Genomic DNA, 7,257 nt, shown 5'->3' on the forward strand with positions numbered 1-7,257 from the left:
TTATTTTTCACTATTATCTATTTTTTCCTCTCCATTATGGTTTTCTTCCAAGAGGGACGTACGCACTTATGTTTAGTGATGATGTGCTTCCTCTTACGTACTTATCACGTAGCAACCAATAAAACTATGAACCCACCTACAGTTTTTCGCTTAATTCTTAGTAGGATTGAATAGTGGTCGTTCTATTTTTAGAGAGAGAGAGAGAGAGAGAGAGAGAGAGAGAGAGAGAGAGAGAGAGAGAGAGAGAGAGAGAGAACGCGGGGGGGGAGCAAGCACTCAGACACTCATACAGGCAGACAAGCAGCGCCGCGCAACGCCCATTTGATCACAAAGTCGCGTGGCATGCAGCTTCATAATTACTATAAGCCATCAAAGACCTCCCGCCGCTTAAGCCTTTCTCTCGAACATTTATCCACACGCCAAGCAGCATCTCCAAAACACTTCATAAGCGACACCGCAAAGCATTGCCGCAGCCAACTGAATCCCCGGGAGGGACAGACGAGCACGCAGGTCGGGGTCCCCGCCGCCCCGCCAACACTCCCAGCCACATGATCACGTTACAAAACACGAAAGCCCGACATTCCACCGGCTTACCATAATTATTTTTTTTCCTGAGCTTGCAAGATAACGGCCACGCTCGAATGAGGCTGACACTTCCCTATTAACCAGAATCTTATCAAGTGAAAGAGGGAAGGAGGGAGGTGCGTGATGAGCAGAAAGAAGAAAGGAGTATACGCTGGTATATGAGGAAGGTCATTCTCAGCATTCCAAGTGTCGGGTTGAAGCAGCTGGCACCATTCACAAGGAGGAGGAGGCGGATGAGGAGGGGGAGGAAGGGTAGGAGGACAAAGGGAGGGTATGAGAGGGTGACGAGAGTAAATGAGAAGAACAAGAGGGGGATCAATGAAAGAGAACAGTTTGCACGAGAATCTAGTAGTAGTAGTAGTAGTAGTAGTAGTAGTAGTAGTAGTAGTAGTAGTAGTAGTAGTAGTAGAATAGCAGTGTCTGAGCCCATAACGTTCACGCACGGGTATGTGATGCAGTTGCTTTGCCTGACAAATAAATCAGGACTCAAGGTCATTTCAGTAATAAGTCTTGCAGTCCATGCAGTCACTTCCTTTTTTCTCTCTCCACTCCTTTAATTCTACACCAGCGTCTTATTTTATGCTCTCATAGACGCACCTGTCGTTTATCCTTCTCTTATTCCCGCGTGAAACAACAACAAACAGTCTGCTGCCGAAACGAGAGAAACGAATGCCTTGCAGAACTTTTAAGTGTGCTATAAATCTCCCCTCAAACAAGATCGCCGGAAGATGGGTTACTAGTGTGGTGCAAGAGAGTGGTGGTCGTGCAGGTGGAGGCTTTAGGATGGACAGATGATGCCTAAGGAGCAGCGTAACCTACTACTTGCGAGGAGAAGCAGGAAGAGAAAGAGGAGGAGGAGAAGGAGGAGAATTAGGTTATACAAAACTCTGCACTGATAGAAGCTGCAGTAGTATTGGTGGCGGTGTCTGTGTGTATGTGTGTGTGTGTGTGTGTGTGTGTGTGTGTGTGTGTGTGTGTGTGTGTAACTTGTCGGTGCAGTGTGCGGTGTTGGGTTCATTTCCGTCTGGCTGGTGGGTCTATTCCTGGACTGCCTGAGTATATCACGTCACTCCATCAGCCGCGCCCTTCTTGCTCCAAACCCTGAGCCTGTCTAGCTGTCTCCGGGCTGCCACTCGAGGGGGAAGGAGCCTCGGGTGGTGGCCGAGTGGTGGTAGTGTGTCAACGAAGTGATGTATCGGAACTCTACTAGATTATTTATCTCTCTCTCTCTCTCTCTCTCTCTCTCTCTCTCTCTCTCTCTCTCTCTCTCTCTCTCTCTCTCTCTCTCTGGCTGCAGCTGCTTTTCACATATATGCATACATCCGAGAGTTTTGGACTATCTTGCTGTTTGTTGCTTGCTTGTAGTCAAGGCAAAGCATGGCAGCGGTGGTCGCTCGCCAGGATTGCAGAAAGGTGTAATGATTTTAGGGCTCGACTTTTAATGTAGAGTTCCCTGGTTGGAATCCATGGCCGAGTGGAGGCAATTTGGATTTGCTTCCTTTCACAGAGTGCTTCCTGGTGGCCTAGCAAAACATAGGAGTACTGGAGGCAAGGACCTGTGGATTTGTAACCTCGCCAAGCATCCGTAAGCTAACGTCGTGTGGAGCGTGCCCTAACCCTCCCTAACTACCGGAGGTGTTTGACTTGTTATGGAATCATGTAAAAAGTAATGATGATGGTGGTGATGGTGGTGGTGTGTGGTGATAATGCATGTGCAACTTCATCCTTTTTCATTTACGGATACTTTAGGATGTGATTAAAATAATAACAATGATTCCATCAGTACTTTTCTACATTTGTTTTCGTAACCTCCTCCGTTTACACGAACAGAAGACTTTCCTTCCTCCTCCTCCTCCTCCTCCTCCTCCTCCTCCTCCTCGTAGCGACCGGCGTGGCAGAACCAGACTGAGGCCGAGCGATAGAGTTCCTACGTAATTTGATACTAACATTCATTCTCTCCCAGAAGGACACTCAACCCTCCCTCTCTCCCTCTCTCCCTCCAGCCTTTCCCCTTTGCCCTTTCTCTCCCTCCTCCCTTCTCCTCCCATGCCCTTTCGTCTTCACCTCCCTCATCCTGCCTCTTCAAGTCCACACACACACATACGCTAAGAACACTCGTCCCCACAGCTGGGCACAAGCATAACTCAAGGTGAAGTGATGGGCACCCAAGTGATACTAATCTCCTTTACTGTCAATATCTGTCAAGGACTTGCACTGTCTGATTCTCAAGCAGCCATTGCACCCTCGTAACTGTCTCCAGTCAATAACATTCATCATTGTATCCATTGAGTGAATCCACACACACACACACACACACACACACACACACACACACACACACACACACACACACACACACACATACACACACACTGCGTACTCTGCATCTCTCTCTCTCTCTCTCTCTCTCTCTCTCTCTCTCTCTCTCTCTCTCTCTCTCTCTCTCTCTCTCTCTCTCTCTCTCTCTCTCTCTCTCTGGTGCACTGCTCAGGCTCGCTGTTTTCAAGGCTACCTGTTCAATTCCACGTCTTCGTATAGTTTCTTGGTGTGGAAAGTAACGCTCGCCTCTGTAATAATAACCTTAAGCAGCCCACGTGGCCTGTTGTTATTGCTGTTGAGGCGCCATAACTTAATCAGTCTCTCTCTCTCTCTCTCTCTCTCTCTCTCTCTCTCTCTCTCTCTCTCTCTCTCTCTCTCTCTCTCTCTCTCTCTCTCTCTCTCTCTCTCTCTCTCTCACACACACACACACACACACACACACACATACATTCCTCCTATGTATCTCAATATTCAATACGCACATTACAAGTAATCACTCGCTTATACATCCCTAATATCCCCTAAATCAAAATTATATAGGAAAGAATATTGTATGAGGAATAAATACAGTAATCAGGAATCAAGGCATCCATCACTACGTGCAATATCTATGTATCTAAAAGCCTATATTGGCCTGTTTTTACCAATTACTGTTTTTAATGAAAGAGAGAGAGAGAGAGAGGGAGAGAGAGAGAGAGGGGGGGAAGAGGGGGCGAGAGAAAAACAAGAGACACGCGGGAAACGAAAAACGATAAACACCAACCACGAGTAAACGGGACGAAACGAGGCGGCGCGGAAGGGAGGGAGGAAAGAAACGGAGCAGAGGTATCGATAAAGAAAGACTTTAGGCGTGAACTCCCCTCCCTGGCAGATATGGGAGAGGTTTACCTAGTTTGTGAATCCCCTCTGCTTGTTGACAGTGGAGCGAGTGTTTGCTTGCGTCTGTCTCCCCCGCCCGCCACTTTATCAACAGGGACACACGCGACTGAGGCAGAAGACTCGCCAAGCACAGCAATATCCACGCAGCGGCCATTAACCTTTGCGTGCGGGCGTTGACCTCAAAGAATAGGCCTACGAGGAGACGCCCAGCCTACTGCTACCTCGTGTTGGCGCGTATGAGTAGGCGTAAGACGGGTGGAGGGAGAGAGAGAGAGAAAGAGGGAGGTGGTGAGGGGGAAGAGGGGATATTTCTCTCTCTCTCTCTCTCTCTCTCTCTCTCTCTCTCTCTCTCTCTCTCTCTCTCTCTCTCTCTCTCTCTCTCTCTCTCTCTCTTTAATTAGGTGCGTCTCTCATCCATGGAGTCTTAAGTACACCATGATAAGGAATACACCAAAGGCTGTAATAATAAAGTACCCATAATCTATGAAGTGCAAGCGAGCACATACACCAAGGAACTATTACTAATCCGACGCCTCATGTCAATAAACCACAACGCACAAAGAGGTGATTGCAGGATTATCCGTGATGTATTTTTACGCTGTGTCCCTGCGACCTCTTTACCCGTGGGATGAAGCAGAAGTGAGTGCGTGTTAAGTCCTCCACCTCCTTCGTCCTCTTGTTTATCTCTTTGCCTCTTATGTCCTCGCCAGGGTTCGTTTTTCTTGAGCCTTTCGACTTTCCGCTTCGAATTTCCTTACGACAGGCGCCGGTGGAAGTTAATTTGGGCTCAGAACGTTTAAGAATGCAAACCTAGATGTAAAACAGCTGTCCCAAGAAGTGATGTCAGGAAAGCTTAACGAACTGCATGTCGAATAGAAATTAATACATTGAGGGTTTTATATGAAAAGTCTCTAAAAACAATAGATACATAAAAAAAAAATGATTAACTGGGGATGTGACGGATAGAGGGAATTGCCTTGTAGAAAATGACAGTCATGCTTTGGGCAGTTACACGTACAAGAGTATATAATTATTCATGAAGCGCCGTGCATGAATAGAAATGAGAGCAGAGAAGGAGGATTACTGAGACAGAGATGCATCAAGGTCAGGAAATTAATTACGTGAAGTGAGACAGTATAAACAAACAACAAAGCGGATAAAATGGAAGCACGTGTATGTTTCTCCTACTGATGAGGACAAGCTTGACAACAACGACGACGATGATAATGATAACGCTAATGACGACAATGACAATGATGATGACGTTCGCGCATCTGTGATATCGAATTAAACTTAAGGGTGACTTTTGTGTATTGACTATGCGACACTAGAAGCGGGAGAGCCTGAGGGGTTGATCAAATCGACCCTAAGAGTTGCGATAACGACCAACTACTGACGCTCTTCACCTGCACAAGCCTCCAGGTGTTTCTCTCTTTTCTTTGAGGTAGAGATGAAAGCAAAATATGACTCAAAAGAATGTCGAATTTTCTTTTCAAGTTGAATTTTAGAACATCTTCTTAAAATTACTTTAATAGATTTAGAAAAAAAATCCTTACACAAGCAAACAATAGGAATGTTCTACAGGGAAAACGTGTATTTTTCCACCACCATCTGAAAATTATTAGTGATTAGATTAGTGCCTCATTAGACAATACTCTCCTCGGCCTTGGAAACTTGTAAAATGAACCTAAACTTAAAACCTCACACCTCATTCCTTGCAGATGATGAACACGTTGCTGCATCGTTGCTTCATCATCATCATCATCATCACCCTCATCATTATCATCATCACCAACAACAACTTCACTAATAACACTACCAGGAAGTTCTTGCTTGATTCCTTATATTCCTATCTTCCTTTTCTTATATCTTATTTTCCTAACAAAACTTTACGCATTATTAGGTGACACATTTCTTTACACAGACCTTCAAAAGAGTCTCAAGAACTAACACCTTTTTCTTAAGAGAATGATCATATTGCTCAGGCGTTACTTCCCCTTCATCATCACCATCATCATCATCATCTTCTGACACAAGATAGTGAAAGCTCCCGCTATCGTTCATCACTCCTCTCTCTCTCTCTCTCTCTCTCTCTCTCTCTCTCTCTCTCTCTCTCTCTCTCTCTCTCTCTCTCTCTCTCTCTCTCTCTCTCTCTCTCCTGCCCATCTCTTCCAGTAAATTTTATCTCTTTACATATACAAGTAGTTCCCGCTCAATCAAAAGTTACTAAATTTTGTCTGTCAGTAATAACATTTTCACTGAAACATTTAAGAAACTTCTCTTCAATAACAAGATAAACGATATGTGTGTGTGTGTGTGTGTGTGTGTGTGTGTGTGTGTGTGTGTGTGTGTGTGAGTGAGTGTGTGTTATAGTTCAATAAGACTTCACACACACACACACACACACACACACACACACACACACACACACACACACACACACACACACACACACACACACAAACACACACACACAGAAAGAACTATATTTTTAGATTTACCTGATGGAGTATTAAGTATTAAGTCATATGATGGATAACCCCTTCTCCTCCTCCTCCTCCTCCTCCTTAAATGAAGCCACTAACGGAGGAGGAATAGAGGCAAACAAAACAAATATTCCACACATGATACAAAATCGCTTTCCTTTGATCAAACTAAATGCTCAGGCCGTAATCTTTTGACGTTTACAACAAACTCAACTGAATACATCACAAGAAAACTTTATTATCTTGTAGCAAATACAAGCCTACAAAGTTGATAGCAATCACTTGAATTTATTCTGATAAACTTTCCTTTTGTCACATCAACTTTCATTTTCATAATACAAGTCTTTATATATTTACTTTTTTCATTACTATATACAGTTTTTTAATACTATGCTGTTCAATGTGTGTGTGTGTGTGTGTGTGTGTGTGTGTGTGTGTGTGTGTGTGTGTGTGTGTGTGTGTGTGGGTGGGTGGGTGTGTGTGATTGCATTTCAACAACAAGTTAAAACAGACAAAATTAATTATAAATAAATTACTTTGTTTTCTAATCATCTTGGATACTTTTGCATTCATAAAGTCTCTCACTATCACCACGGCAACGATTACCATCACCACCACCACCACCACCACCACCACCACCACCACCATTATACCTTGCTAACTTTCCATTCTGTTCTACATACTTCACCACTACAAAAAAAAAACAGTACGCAGTTGACATAGAATCTTCCTTTGGAAATAGCATTTGTCCCAGTACAGGTCCTTCTCGTATAATCTCATATCCATCATCATTAATCATCATCGACATCATCGCCACCATTTTCTCCAGCGTACGCTACCCGTCTCTGAATTCAAGGTCAAAACGTGGTAGTTTACAAGCCAACATTGATTAAAAATACACGTCTAGGATCCACTTTTAGTTACTACAGGTGTCTCCTCCTCAGCCAAGTGTGTGTGTGTGTGTGTGTGTGTGTGTGTGTGTGTGTGT

The sequence above is a fragment of the Scylla paramamosain genome, chromosome 21 (genome assembly GCF_035594125.1).
Source record: "Scylla paramamosain isolate STU-SP2022 chromosome 21, ASM3559412v1, whole genome shotgun sequence".
Classification (NCBI taxonomy): Eukaryota; Metazoa; Arthropoda; class Malacostraca; order Decapoda; family Portunidae; genus Scylla; species Scylla paramamosain.